Below are 16,023 nucleotides of genomic sequence, written 5' to 3'. Positions count from 1 at the left end.
TAAATTGCCCAAATTAACCCCAAGTGGGAGAGTCAAATGAGGACATGCTCGTTTCCAGCCTATCTTTTAACCCAACGACCTGTATCTCGTTACTTCAAGGTTATGAGACATTTACCTCAAGCTAAAAGAAAGAATGTGTGCCCCTGATTTTTGTGTCTCTGCTTTCCATAAAGCCAAAGCCCACTGAATGATGCTAGCCAGCCCCGTACACATCACACACTCAATAAGCAATTTTTCGCCATTAAAAGCAACTTATTGTTCACATATCTGATACCAAGCTAGGTGCTAGTTAGCTAAATTGTTCAGTTCTGACGGACACTGGAATCTGAGAAAAACAAGGCTCATACAGAAGGAGACATAAAACAACCAGCTGGAAATGCTTGATTTTATTATTTGAAGAAATACAAATGATAATTCCCTAGCAACGGATTATTTGAGGAGGGGAAAAAAAGGATGGCTGGGGGAGGGGTGGTTTCTAAAGAGATTACTGCAGATCCATAAGGATCAGAAAGCATGAGAACTTAAGGATTATTTTCCAAGTCTGTTTTTTACAGCACTTCAGGGCTGAAGACGTGTTAGCTAATAAAGAAGCACTGGACTTGCTGACATGGGAAGGTTTCAATGTCTGGTTCTCACTCATTGAAACATGAGTTTCAGAATGCCGTAATCTCCATTCACACAGACTTTCAAAGGAATGTTTTTTCTAAGGTCAGTTCTAACACCTCGAGATGAATCAGAGCAGCATTGCCCCAAGTGTCCTCCAGGGAATCTGAGAAGTACCTCAAGGAAAGAGTTCTATGGTCAATTAATTTGGGAAATTCTGCTTTTAAAAAAATTTCCCACTTTAAGATTTACTGTGCACTTGAGCATTTAAACATCTTCCTGGGAGTTCTCATTGTAGCTCAGATGTAGCTTAGCTCCCAGCTAGCATCCATGAGGATGCAGGTTCGAACCCTGGCCTTGCTCAATGAGTTAAGGATCTGCCATTACCATGAGCTGTGTTGTAGGTTGCAGCTGTGGCTAGGATCCCGAGTTGCTGTGGCTATGACATGGGCTAGCATTACAGCTCGGATTCGACCCCTAGCCTGGGAACTTTCATATGCATAGGTGCAATGCTAAAAAGCAAAATAAAATAAAATAAAATAAAATGAAAATAAATATCTCCTCCCTTGTCAACGTATAATCCATTCCTCACCTTTGCTCTGCTTGCCTGTGGGCAGAATATACTTCCTGGCCCCACTGGGAGGCTTGGCCACGTGACTTGCCTTTGCCGATGGAAGATGAGCAAATATTACGTAAACCATATCCAAGTGGAAGCTTTGAATGTGCTTGAATAATTTGAGTCAACCTCTTTGCTCCTGCTGTCTGCCATGAGAAGAGAGTATCCCAAATAAGGACTGTTCCTTCAACCAAAGTCCTAGATCGAAAAGAAATGTGGAACACAGCAGGGCCAAATCAAGCCAGCGCTGACCTACAGATCCGGAAGCAAGAAGTAAGGTCAAGAGGAGATTTCAGATCTTGAAGACAAAAGAGAAACTTCTAGAAAGACTAATTCCACCACTAACTACCAACATATTAAACATCAGTCAGGGACTTGATAGCTCAGAGAACCTGCTCCCTGGGAAGGGATTTGAAAGTGAGCAAGACAGAGGTGGCAGTCTTGAGGAATCATTGTTTCTGGGGAAGAATCAGAAAAATAGAGGAGTTTTTTAGAGATGTAGCGATGGAGGACAGGAAGGATAGAAAAAAGTAAAAAGTAAGAAACCTATAGAAACAAAAAGAAATATGACATCTCGGCCCCTTTCCATCTACCTCGTCTCCATCATCACCCACATCACCCATCAGGGATACTGCACTTTACTGCAGTGATGGAAGATGGTGCCAGACGGTTTTGTGGGCTGAAAACTTGTCCACAAAATGCCGAGGAATAGAAACAAAGCCAACCAACTGTATGCAATGCCCCTGTAAGAAGAAAACAAAACTGCAAATATACTTAGTTGGCAAAAACTCTCCCCTAAAAATCCAACCATGAGGCAGAGATATGTATTACACAGTACTTCAGATTGAATTATTTTCAAATACACATATAAATATATATATATTCAAAAGCTAAGTCTAAATAATGGACAAGAAAGAGGAAGAAATATAATGAGAGGTTCATTTTAGTAAGGAAAGAAAGAAACAGAAAAGACCAAGCCATCTCAGTAACCACACGATGTCCGAGGGAGAATAGATTCCAATGGAAATTAAACATTATAGAATTAATCAAATGAGTAGTGGGTTGATGAAGTTGAGGGTCAGGGTTCTAATTGTAAAGAAAAGACATACGAAAATGGAATAGGGGACAAGGAACCATATCCAATATCTTGGGACAGACCGAAATGGAAGACAGTATGAGAAAAAGAATGTGTATATATGTATGACTGGGTCACTACATTGTACAGCAGAAATTAGTACAACGCTGTAAATCAACTATTCTTCAATAAATAAATAAACAAATACCAGTCACCATCCAAGAAAAAAAAAAATGGAATAGGGAATGCAAGGAAAGAAACTTGGGTTGGATTGGAGTTGGCACTACCAAAAGCAATTCAGGGTATCATGAATAACTCCCTAATTTTTTTAAATTCTAAAATCAACTGCCCGCCAATTAGCTGTGAGCACATCTAGCACCAAAGTCTTGGTCTCTAAGTATCATTCCCAGGTGAAAGGAACAGGGCCTCGCTGGAGAAAAGGCTGATTCCCAGGCCCGGGCAGGGAACACAAAGGTGATTCTGGAATATGCGGTTGTTCCAGAAAGGAAGAACATACTCACAAAAATGGGAGAGAAATGTCAAAAGGTCACAGGAGCCAGCTTGAAAGAGTTGCCACAGGCCAGATCAAGGGGGAGTTGAGCTTCACAATGAATGGATTATAATCCACTTAGTAAAACAGGAATCTGTAAGTAATGGAGAAAAGGGAGAGAAGGGAAGGCCCGTCCATCGAGGGGAAATGGGAAGGGGGCGGGCTAGATTTAAGGCTGTAGATTTAAGGCTCCACTCACTCCCTTTGTCCAGGCAGCCTCGTCCAGGTCACAATCTACGCAGCAGCATGCTGTGGCCACGGGGAGCAGAAAGAAGCACCTTACTGACCAGAGTACCTAAAAGACAGGTCTCCCCAGAGAAGGCATCACAGTCAGAGGAGCCAAGAAAACTAAATCTCGAAAGGAGGGGAAGAAGGAGAAGTGAAATCACAGACTAAGAGGTGTCGATAAGACCCAGTGACAGGAGCATGGCGTCTCAGCCCTGCTGACAACGGAGAGCTGCTAATAGAGAAACAAGAGACAACTCTGCAACTCTGAAGCCCTTGAAGCTGCAGAGCAAGGATGAGAATTATGGAGCCGGAGCTGCATAACTTGCCCTCTCGAATTATCACAGACAGCAATCAGCCATCATGGACCTTTCTCCTACTGCTCCTGGATACGTCCTCCGCATCTTTCTCAACACAGCAAGCTTGGATCCTTTTCCTCCAAAGCAAAGGACGTCTTTTCTACGTGTGTGAGAACGTTACATGGTTGGTGGCAGAAAGTGGAAGAAAACAGGAAGGGGAACCTCCAGTGCTGGGTCTCAATTCAGTGCCCATGTTGGTGACAGAGCTGAACCAGGGGGACAATTTATAGAGTTTAAAATCCAAACAACTACTAAAATAGCATTATAGCGATCTGGAGCTTTATGTATTTATTTATTTTTGTCTTTTGCCCCCCCCTTTTTTTAGGGCCGCACCCACGGCATATAGAGGTTCCCAGGCTAGGGGTTGAATCAGAGCTGTAGCCACTGACCTACGCCAGAGCCACATCAACACCAGATCCAAGCTGCGTCTGCTACTTACACCACAGCTCATGGCAATGCTGGATCCTTAACCCACTGAGCAAGGCCAGGGATCGAACCCACAACCTCATGGTTCCTAGTTGGATTTGTTTCTGCTGTGCCACAATGGGAACTCCAATCTGGCATTTTAAAGGATAATTCCTTTCTAGCTATGAAGAAGAATTCTTTCTCTAAGAAGCCCAGAAATTTTGGGATTTAACTGCAGAAGAGCAGAACGAGCATGCTTAACTTTTACTAACTCTACCTGTGGTGTTTTAAATGTTCATAGTCATCTAAACCAAATGTCAATCAAAAGCTTGTGTTGAGGAGTTCCCCGTGTGGCACAGCAATAACAACCCCCCCCCCCCAGTATCCATGAGGATGCGGCCTCACTCAGTGGGTTAAGGATCCGGCATTGCCATGAGCTGTGGTATAGGTCAAAGATGTGGCTCAGGTCCCATGTTGCTGTGGCGTAGGCTGTAGCTCTGATTGGACCCCTAGCCTGAGAACTTCCATATGCCTCGAGTGCAGCCATAAAAAGCAAACAAACAAACAAACAAACAAAAACTTGTGTTGAATTTCTACACCTCTATTAAAGAGTCAGTTGTTTAGGAGTTCCCTTGTGGCTCATCAAGTTAAAGATCTGACATTGTCACTGCTATGGCTCTGATTACAGCTATGGCCTGGGTTTGATCTCTGCCTGGAAATTCTCCCAAAAAAGAAATCAGCAGTTTAGACCATGGGGGCTCCAAGGGGCATGAGATTGTTGTCCCATGTTCCCTAAAGCCATGGGAGGCTGACCCTATCAGCTACAAGCCCTGGTATCTTAGGGTAATAGAATCAGAATTACGCAGAAGTGTTTTAAAGTTTTCACGATAAGACCAGATGTAGCCCCATTTCTCTCAAGCCCAGCTTTCCAGTCCTCAAAGCCCATAATCGCATGGCTTCTCTGTGACTAAAGAGCCTCCTTCTGAAAGCTCCGTTCAGTGACTTAATATGAAAACTGTCATCGGGCCTCACGCATGAGAGCAGGAGTCCTCAAATTTTTCCTGTAAAGGGCTAGGTAGGAAATGCTTTCAGCTTTGCAGGTCTTACGGTCTCTGTGGCAACTACTCAACTCTGCCCCTTAAGAGCAAAAGCAGCCCTAAACAAGATGTAAACAAATGGGCATGGCTGTGTTCCAATAAAACTTTATTGACAACAGGCACTGGGCTGGATTTGGCCCCAGGCCAGTTTGCTGAGCCCTCGTGACAGTGGGCTGAGTGTGAGTCCAGATGAATGGCTGCCACCTTCCACCCAGACCCGTGGAATGAGACCCTTCCTTCTGGGTGGTTCCCAACACACCTTTGTTTCATCTAGAAGGAGATGTTCCCACGTGCTATTGGATCCATCACCGGCCCCGAGCTCTCATTTACAGACAGTCGCCTGACTCCTGAGCGTCAGCACAAGCGGGAGGACCTGCAGGCTCCGCTGAAAACACTCCTAATACAGTTAAAATGTCATCACTGGAGACGCATTTTCGCACTCAACCTTCCAGCTTGACTTTGCTGGAAAAGTTCACTTTTGCCTTTTCATCCCTCGCCCTGCGTGTGTGATGATGGCTTCGGGCCCTTAGAATGGGCCGTATTTAAATTGTCAGGAGATGTCAGCAAGTTGTGAGGGACAGCCTCACACTGGCAGCAATTACTAGAGGGCAGTGATCAATGGGGGTCTTTTGTTAGCGTTGCGGGATCACCATTGACTCAGGAAGTAAGTGTCCCGGCGGTTTAGGCAAAAGCTGAAATGGACAAGCAATTTCACCCTGGCTGCTCACAAGCCACAAACTTACACTTATGCCATTAATTATTCCTGCCCCAAAGACGGGGTTGTTACCCTCCACCGTTTGCAGTCCACTGAGAAGAGGGGGTGGCCAGGCTCACAGAGGTTCTATTAAGGGTGCCAGGAAAGGCATCCTTCTTGCTTTCCGGGAAAGGGTGATTGCCTTACTCTGCTGAGATTTCTTCTGTAAACAGGTAACGACCACATGACAGCCATATGGAAATGGAGCACTTTGAAAGCTCGGTCATGTTTTTCCACTCCAGAGACTATATTTAACTGGCACGATGACCTGACAAATTACTCCAGCGTGAAGAGACGCCCTTGATGGTCCATAAAGCCCATGATGCCTTGCTCTTTTTTCTTGGATTTTTTTTTTTTTCTTACACTTTCTCGCTTTTAGATCCCATGGCTTGTGCAAAAGAATCTAAAGTTGGAAGTTGAACGAACGGTCCATTCTGATCATATCATTCAACCCTAATTTCCGTAAGATTATACGTAGCTAGAATTATGTTTTCAGTGAACAGAAAGTCAAAATCTCCTCCTGACTTTATTTCGTCTTTTCTGGATCTGCCCACAGTATTCACCTAGTTCAATGCTGCCTCCTCCAAGAAGTCTTGCCCCATCTGAAAGCTAGAAACAATCTCTCTTGCCTCTGAGCTGGCATGGGAATCCTTCTGCCCCTCCCCAGTACACCTTGTCTTTGATAGGCATGTGCCCCATTCCCTCCACCTCGTCTGCATCCTCCAGAGCAAGATCCAAGCCCCCTCCGTCCTTATGGTCCCCACAACACTCAGACCATTGTCTCAAAGGAAGTGGCGCTGGACAAATGTGACATGAACAAAGCGGTTCCTGCCTCTGTCTCTGGAACTCAAGGGACCAGCATCACACAGATACTTGGCATTCTCCGTCTTCATGTTACTGCAGGAGACTTCCCTTCCAATTGAGATTAGAACACAAGGAGTTCCTATCGTGGCTCAGCAATAACAAACACGACTAGTAACCATGAGGACACAGGTTCGATCCCTGGCACCGCTCAGTGGATCTGGTGTTGCCGGGAGCTGTGGTGCAGGTCGCAGATGTGAGTCGGATCTCACCTTGCTGTGGCTGAACAAATGTAGGTCAGCAGTTTCAACTCTGATTTGACCCCCTAGCCTGGGAACTTACATGTGCCGCAGATGTGGCCCTATACAGACAAAATCAATAAATAAAGATTAGAACACAAGACTTTCGCTTCCTTGGTAACAAGAAAATTTCTGATAAAATCAAAGTCAGACTTTTCTATGGGGCTAATGAAGAGCTGTGGGAACAAGGAAGCCTTGATGAAACGAATTCCAGAAACAATGTCATTGCCCACAAAGAAGTGGAATGTCATTTGCAAAATGATCCTGAATTAGCATCTTGCTGGCACACAACAGGATCCTTCATTCAGAAGAACACTGGGCTCTAGAGTCACCTGGAAGAGACGGGGGAGGCCAAGGGAGTTGTCTAGACAGGGGTCCCTCTGGTCTCCCCCTCGGGAGCTCCAGCAGGGGCCCCTCTGCACACAGGGTCCGTCTCTCATGCCCCAGAACAGCCTTCTCCAGCAGTTCCCGCCCAGTTCCATAGGACGGAAAGCTGGCTCACTGCCTCCAGATGAGAAGCGCTAAGGACGAATGAGGCCATTTCCAGGGGGGCTTTCACCGAGGAAGTGTGCTCTGACGCCGACTCCCCGGTCCCTGAAGAGTGCTATTCCACAGGAGCCCCAAGAAGTGGAAAGGACAGCCAGCCAGAGGAATGGTTCCCATTTAGAAATTGGCTTTGTGGAGAGGTAATTATGTCCCAAGGTCCATTTTAAATATAAGATGGGACAGCCAATTCCACACATGAAATTGTGCCGTTTAACTTTATAACCATATCTTTCCTCAAGCAGTTAATTTTTAGGTGAAGGACTTGACGGTCTATTTTTACTACGCATAATTTGGTGTTCCGTAACCTTCGCAGCTCTTGGTCTTCATCGCTCTGTGACCAGTCCTGGCAATTATCAGGAGCACAGTTTCGCCCATTCAGCCGCGTCTGCACGGTCTGCAGACAATGGGAGGGAGACACGTCCGCCCCCTAAGAGTTTGTGGGTCAGCAGATTCCTGGGACCCCTGGACTACAGGAAGGCCCCTTTGTGCTGTTTTACCTGGCACATGGGTTTGGCATCACCTCAATTGAGAGGAGCTATTTCTGACTTTTTCCATGGAGAGAAAACATGGCCTCCTCTGGCTCAGTTTGCAAATCTGTAAAGTCGAAATAACAAGCTTTACTTCTATCGCAGGAAAAGCTGCTGGTTAGAGTTGAAATTTGTATTTTGTAATTATGAAATGAGCCTAAGTGATAAAAATGTGTTCTTCTTATTACTATTATTATTATCATTATTAGCAAGACACCAAAAGAGACCAAGATATGGGAAAACAGGCTTTGTTTACATACAAAACAGATGTCTATGCCCCATGGATTTTATTCAGAGAAAAAAGGTGGGGAGATGAAGAAAAAAAATTTTTTTTAACTAGTAGAACGTGGAAGAAAAACAGCAGTGACATAAAATTTTAGCACAGTCTTCCTGCTTTGGGGGAACCGTAGGAATTTCCCCAGATTGGTTAGCCTCACAAGTCACGTCTTCGCCTTGCACTTCTGACAAAGCGAGTTTGACTCTGTCAAAGATTTATTCTCAGAAGCTCTAGCGAGAATAGGGATGCTTAACCTGTTTGTTTCAAAGCTCCCTCTGAAAATCTAATAAAAATCTATGGCACTTATATCCAATTAAAATTCACATGTGTGTTACCAAACTCAGGTCCAGCTCCTCGCCACTCAAAAGCCAATACCTGAGAGGCAAGTTTGGTAGAAAAGGAGTTTGCTGTATTGCAGAGGCCAGCCATTGGGGGAGTGGGTGGACTCATGTCCAAAGGCTGACTCCCCCCTGACAGTCTATGGAAAAAAGCTTTTAAAGAAGAATTTCAGGGGTGTGTAGGCAGAGGGAGGGGGCTACATGCAGAAACAGCACAGTCAGCCCTGACAGTCATCCTGAAGTGACTCTTGCAGTGGCCTGATCAAGTGTCATCTGATTGTGTTAAATACAAGTAATTTTCAACGCCAGAGGTGGGTTGTTCCCATTTCTTGGAGGCCAGTTCTCAGAATTGCAGCAGCTTTTATCACGACTACAGTCCAGTCATCAGGCAGTTAACGTCTCCTACCTGGAGGGGGTTTCAGTATCTACAAAAGCAGTCGGAGGGTATGGCTCTGAATATTATCTGCAGCCCTTGAGGAGGAACTAAAGGTCCTTGACTTTATTTAATGACTAAACTATTGTTATTTGGTCTTATTTGACTGTTTTCCTTGGCTTTTGCATTTTCACACTGCTCGGATTCCGTTTATTCTTTGGCTAAGTTTTTTTACAGAAAAGAGGCAGACAGAGGGCTTGGTGGGCTGGTGGGGGGGCTCCTGTCCTAGGAAGGCCATGTAGGGTCTTGCTCCTTTTCATAGGCACATCATAATAACCACAATAAGTGTAACAATAACACCGAATATTTAGAGAACACTTTGGAGCCAGGCATTGTATTCATTTCTTTACATGCATTGTCTCATTCAGTCATCGCACACTAGCCCAATGAGTCATCTTACGGATGACTGAAAAAGCTTGGAGAGGCTGAGTAACTTAGCTCCCAATGCAAAACTTTGATTAAGATTGCGGGAATTCCCAGCCCTCGCTAAGGCCCAGCCGTGGACCACTGAGCCTGGCCCCAGGTTAGGAATCTCCTCCCACAGACAGAACACAAGTCCTATTTAAGATGTGACAGAAGCTGCCCTGGATTCCGAGCTCATCCTAAAACATCAAAAAACAACAGCATAGACATGCATGTATATACAAATACACATATGTGTCTATCTCTCTGTATGTAGGTATGAATTACCATGTCTCGGACTCAACTGTTTTGAGCTTTGATGCAGCTCTCTAACTAAAGCTGATGAAGACTGATGACCTGTTTCACCTCGAACCAGCTCTGCTAGATGATAAGATACTAATATCAGTTGTTAACACCCCCCCACACATACACACACTCATCAAACAAAAAGAACATTCCAGCAGCCAGGAGCTTCTGCATGGACCCTGGAGAGGTGTCAGATAAAGGGCTTCCAACCAACAGACAGACTCACAGTTCTTCCACCGACACTGCTAATGAATAAGATGTTACCCTGGGCCTTGAAGCCCCTCTCAGACCCATGACTGATGACCCTCTCTGTCCCCGGGCTGTTCTGGGAGCTGGCGTTTAATCACAGGCATGCAATGACATTGGGGTCTGGTGCGGGGCTTTTCAGGAGGTTCTGGGGGAGGGGTGGTTAACATTAAGCGCCACTGAGGAATCACCTATGAGCCATCGTCCCCAAGAGACCCAACAGCCCACATCTTTCAGCAGGCGGCATCTGGGTGAGCTGCATCTATCAGAGAGACTGGCCCTGAACCGCATGTCCACACAGGGTTTGCCTCGGCCACCCATCCATCTTCCAAAAAGAGGTTCGACCTGAAAGCCAGCATTACCTGCAGGCTGCCAAGACATCTGCTCCATGGCAAAGCGGCTTTAGCAAAAGAGTGCCACCGATCAGGGTGTATTTTTCCTTCTTCCTTTTCCCCCCAGGAGACATTGAAGTCCAGAAGGAAAGCTTAGAATCCCCTCTGATTATCAGAAGTTGTCAGAAGAAGTGAGCCAGTCCTCCTTTTGGGGGGTCAGTAACCAACTGGCTGCCACCCTAAAAGGTGAGCTTTTTACACAGAGCTGAGGGCTGTGTCATACCCTCGAGCTGATCCCCTACCCAGCTTTAGTGGTCTGACCCCTGGCCAAGGGAAAGAAGTGAATGTTTAAAAAAAAAAAAAAAAAAAAAAAAGAACAAACAAGCAACCAATTAGGAAACCTCAGAGAAATGGAGCACCGCGCTGTTTCTTTAAACCACAGTGAGTGAAAAGTGTTTTCGTGCCTTTTCATCCAGCATGAAAAAGAAAATATCGACGTAAAGCCAAGACACTTTTGCGAAACACCACCCTGGAGTTATTTACAACCCTCCAACTTGCCAAACAAATCAGTTGTTGATTTGTTTGTTCATCCCAGAACCAGACACATCTGGCTGCTGAAAGCCATCCGAAGGTAGTGGGGTGAACAGAGAATTCAAAAGTAAATCGAGCTCAAGAGCAAAACATACGGCGAAAAAGCTCGGGACTCAGGCACACCTTCCAAGCGGTGTTATTCTATGCTATTCATACCCCTTTCCCTATTTATGTAAAACAATTTTTGTTTTCTTTTCCAGAAAGAATGCTGCCAATCGCCAGAAGCAGACATGTTTATCAAGCTGTGCATCTTGAAGTCTGACATAAAATCTGTGGCCTTTGGTACAGCTGAGAAACACTCTGTCAACACCATGGAGAGAGCAAGCCCATGGCCCTGGCCTCGACCCAAGGAGTGCAGGGGAAACGGACAAAATTTTGACTCGCAGCCAACAATTACAAGATGAGGGAAAGGCGAACTTGAGGCGAACAAACCTTTTCCATTGAGTCTGTTTAATATCTCGTGTAAGCATCCAAACCACAAATCGGTCAATGCTTAGGTGAAAAGACAAGTTTTTCTCCCCTTTGGAAAGCTATTTTGCTTAAGCGTCTATGAATACATCACTTATATTAGCCCTGAAAGTGTCTGTCAGTGCGATGTTAAAAGGTCCACTATTTTACAGACTGCCCACTCCAGAAACAAAATACCCTTCAAACTCCTTGCCCTGAATTGCTTGGGCCCAAAGGAGCTCCAGAGGGAGGAAAAAAAAAAAAAAAAAAAGTATAAACTCAGCCAGATTGAGAGCGACGAGAGCCACCAGTTTTAAGTAAACTTGTATTAATATTTGCCAATTTAATGAAATCCCCCCCCCCAGCCCTTTGTGCGCCCTCAGATTCTTCAACATGTCAGGAAAAAAGCCTTTTTTGTGACAGAAGGTGCGAGGCCAAAGAGAAAGTTGTCAGACACCCCCCCGCCCCCAGCTCCAGCCCAACTGGGCTTTGGAAGCTTGGGGAGCCAGGCTTCGGGAGAGAATAGACTGGCCCCAGAAATACAGGCCTGAGATTTCCTTCAAGACAAGGGTCTGAATTCCCCGATAAGACATCTACCACGTCCCGACACTGCCCTGAACCAGGATTGTGTCAAGAGAAGCAAATTATGGCTGGAGAGAGTCCACGAGCTTCTGCATGGAGATAGCAAAAACCCATCATGACAGCTCCTCAAGGTGCAGCTTCCAGTGGACTTTATTATTACCTGGCGATCATCAGCCAATTGCAATCACCCTTGGCTAAACTTGCAGAGGTGGAGCAGCCTCAAAGCTGTCGTTTTCATACATCCTGTGTTCTTTCCAGGCTTCCTCTACCCCTGCCTCTTCCAGACATATCTCCCCGATCTCCACCAACCTCCGCTGCTTTCGTTGGCCAATCTGCCTGAAATGGGAGCGTTTGAATCCTTCACGCTCTGTGCATAGCCAACATTCCACAAGATGTATGTCATGAAAGCCTGCGAAAATGACAAATGGTGGGAAAGAGGGCCAAAGGGGGAAGCAAAAATAAACCCAACTGCAACTAATCCGAAGGTGGCCCGGTACCTAGACCTAGTGGGTCCTGGGCTCTCTTTGAGGACATGGATGGATTCCACAAGCAAGAAAGAAAAGGGTTCGTGAGTCTCTTCAGAATAGTCCTGTTTTCCATTCAGAATCTCTTTGGAAACCTTTACTTTTCACCCTCAAGTCCTCATCCAATGGTGTCAAAGGAGTCACCACACACTTAGATTGACTGGGTGCATGACCGGGCCCGAGGAAGGACAATCCTTTTCTAAGATACCCACATCGAGTCTCTGAAAATAAAGCAAAGCTGGCCTGGGCCGCTACAGTCATGGAAGACAAGCTCCTGCAGGACGGATGAAGCTGGCCCCGCGGCAGAGCTGCCTTCCCCTAAAGTCCTCTAGCTGGCCTGGTCCCCATTTAATAAGCCTACTGCAACCTTCACCTTATCAAAAGTCACCAACTTTAGTAACCTACGGCCACCCAATGACGGACCCCAGCACTAAAAATTGCTCTTACAAAGAGCTTTTAACACCATAGAAATGCTCTGAAATAACATCGAAAGAATAAAAGCTGGGAGTTCCCTCGTGGCCTAGCAGTTAAAGATTCAGTGCTGTCACTGCTGTGCTGGGACTCAATCCCTGGCCCAGAAATGTCTGAAGCCAGAGAGACAAGTGTGTTTGAAATATAATCACAATTATGGGGACAATCAGCATATAAGGACAGCAATACCTCAAACTTTGAACAGTGGTCATACAGGTCCTGAGATCTAGATGATTTTTATTATTTTCTATATTTTTTATGGTCTAGGTATTTCATAACAAGCAGGAATTCATTTTATAATTAAAAAGAAATGTTTTGAAATAGTATAAACTCCCTAAAAGGCAACACCTACTTCTTTCCAATACCAGATGTTTCTTAATTCGTGGCTTGGGACCTAGGATTCTCCTCTTCAACGCATTGTAAAATGACATTGTTGGAGCTTCCACTGGCACAAGGTGACTGGCAGCCTCTTGGGTGCCCTGGGATACAGGTTTGATTCCTGGCCCCAGATAGCGGGCTAAGGATCTGGCATTGCCATAGCTGTGGCTCAGATCTGATCCCTGGCCCAGGAGCTCCATATGCTGCTGTGTGGCCAAAAAAGAAAAAAATAAAATAAAATGACACTGTTAAAAATATATTTCTGGGAGTTCCTGTCGTGGCTCAGTGGTTAATGAATCCAACTGGGAACCATGAGGACGTAGATTTGATCCCTGGCCTCACTCAGTGGGCTAAGGATCCGGCGTTGCCATGAGCTGTGGTGTAGGTCGCAGATGTGGCTCAGATCCCGCGTTGCTGTGGCTGTGGTGTAGGCCGGCAGCTACAGCTCCCATTAGACCCCTAGCCTGGGAACCTCCACATGCTGCCGGTGCAGCCCTAGAAAAGACAACAACAACAAAATCCAAAAAATATATATTTCTGCTTTAGAGTCTATTTTCTTCCATCTTTTCTCTGATGTTTAAAAGTTGTTGACCTTAACAGAAATGTGGGAGCAAATCTTCTATTGACTCTGTACAGGCGTCCAGACTTTCTAGAGCTGGAATTCTCTAGAACTGCACTGTCCAATACAGTAACCACCAGCTACATGTAGCTCCAGACCTCCTGAAATGTGAATTGAGATGTGCTATGAATATAAATACCCACCAGATATTGAAGATGTGGGGGGAAAAGAGAGAATGCAAAATATCTCATCAATAACTTTATTTTGATTATACATTGAAAAAATATTTTGGAGATATTTAGTTAAATAAAAAATAGCATAGGAGTTCCCACTGCAGCTCAGTGGGTTAAGAACCTGACATCGTGTCCATGAGGATGCAGGTTTGATCCCTGGCCTCAGTCAGTGGGTTAAGGATCTGGCTGGGCTGGGATCCTGTGTCGCCGTGGCTGTGGCATAGGTGTGCAGCTGCAGCTCCAATATAATCTCACCTGTTTCCTTTAACTTTTTAAAATGTGGCCTCTAGGCAATGAAAAATTTACCTACAGAGCTCACATGATATTTCTATTAGACTAAAATGACCTAAAGAAAAAAAAATTCTGCAGAAGGGGTTCAATTCTCCATCTCCCACCTTTTAGAAAGACTGGGGATACACATATGCAGAGACTGCTTGTCCAAGCTATATCTACAGCCCCATAAAATGTTTTCTCCTGCCCCTGGTCTAAGTTGTATTACACTTTCAGGGGTCAGATAACTACAGCACTTCCAGGCTTGGATGAGCTGAGGCCAAGTCAAGGACCATGGCACTCACCACCTGTACCTAAAGGAAGTCTTGCCTTTCTTCAGACGGACACATAGCTCAGATTTCTCTTGACTCCCCAACATCTGCAACAGACAGCCTCTGTTCCCATCAGGTCGCTCACACATCTGTGTAACGCTTCATTCATTCAAAGGCTGCTGTCCCCGTCTGTGACAGCCTCAAATATTGCCAGGTCCCCAAAAGCAGAGCCTGAGGAACCTCAGGCGAACTTCAGGTGGTTCGTGGCCGTCTCTCAAAGCACCCCCGGCGTGAGGAGACTGAAAATGACTGCCCTTCACAAGGGCAGGGAACATACGAAAGGAAGGATTATATCTGTCGGAACTGCCAAACCAAACGCTGAAAAGCGGGTCCTCTAGAGGGTGACTCAGCCCCACATGATGTTTTCCAGGGACATGTTTTCACGGCAAGGGGAGGTGGCCCGCCTTCATGGCAAGCCCTTCTGGCCAGAGGCTACTCCAGCGTTAAGGGCCAGCCCACCCCGACCAGCAAACATGGACTAGGAGGCCTTGCCTCTCTGCTCAGAGCTGCATGCTCTCTCTGCAGCAGTCGTCGGTATAAATAAAATCCTGACCGTTAACGTGAGGAGCAGAGGACCTGCTGTATTTGCAGTGGGGCGGGGGAGCGGGGGGCGGTGGAGACAAGGGGGTGCAGAAGAGGAAAAAGAATCCAGCAGCAAAGACCATCCGTGCGCAGTCACCCAGAAGCAGAGTTCTGTTCTTCCACAAGGGGGCGCTCTCAGAAAAGGCAAATCTGTGATCCCAGTTCCCCCTCCGCCCCAGGACAGAAGGGAAAAACACACTCAGGTGCACACACACTCAGAGCTCTGTTCTTCCACTAGTGATAGCCTTCTCCCTTTAGCTTCTATTGTTTAAAAGAAAAAAAGAAGGGAGAGGAAGAAAGGAGAGAATGGTTCTTGGCTGGGCGTGGACCTCAGCTACGGCTCCCACCCGGCCCCCGAAGCGGGAAAACCTGGGAATCCACAGACTGCATCACCTTCTCCAGGTTCATGAGTTAATCACCCCTGATTCTTCCCTCAAAGATGACTCAAACGCAGGCCTTGTTCACAGTTTTCATATTTCAAAATAACTTTCCATGGAGTTCTCTTTCATCAACTTCGGCTGACCCAATGTCTTATAAAGTCCCTTTCCTTACAGAGAAAGAGCTTCAATTCAAATTTTCCTCCAGGAATGAGAATCCCTAACTCCGTCTCTGCCATGCTACTGTGCCATCTTCATTTGCCCCTCTCTGGAATTTGGCACAGCTTCCAAATTAAAACGTTAAAGGAAAGAAAACAACACACAAGAAAAGAACCATAAAGATCACGATTTGTTTGTTTGTTTTACATTCTTATTAAGGCAGAATTTAGGAAGCAAAGACAACGCTCTAAAATATACCTCCAGGAAATTCTCGGGTCAGGTTAAGGATCCGGCAGTTGTCCAGCTGTGGCGCAGGACAAAGCTGCG

At 45.8% G+C, this 16,023-nt stretch overlaps 1 long non-coding RNA gene across 2 annotated transcripts in view; it reads right to left on the bottom strand.

Moving 5' to 3' along the window:
- LOC102164754 overlaps positions 1–12,754 on the bottom strand; it is a 179,163-nt gene extending 166,409 nt beyond the window's left edge. Inside the window, exon 1 of one of the 2 annotated variants that reach the window (XR_002340475.1) lies at positions 11,972–12,754. This is a non-coding gene — a long non-coding RNA (uncharacterized LOC102164754). Of the gene's footprint in view, positions 1–10,221; positions 10,518–11,971 lie in introns of those variants that run through there. The other variant, XR_002340476.1, reaches the window with a different exon arrangement.

Source organism: Sus scrofa, chromosome 18 (genome assembly GCF_000003025.6).
Source record: "Sus scrofa isolate TJ Tabasco breed Duroc chromosome 18, Sscrofa11.1, whole genome shotgun sequence".
NCBI lineage: Eukaryota > Metazoa > Chordata > Mammalia > Artiodactyla > Suidae > Sus > Sus scrofa.
Note: the sequence above shows the minus strand (reverse complement) of the source record. Positions and strands in the feature narration are given on the sequence as shown.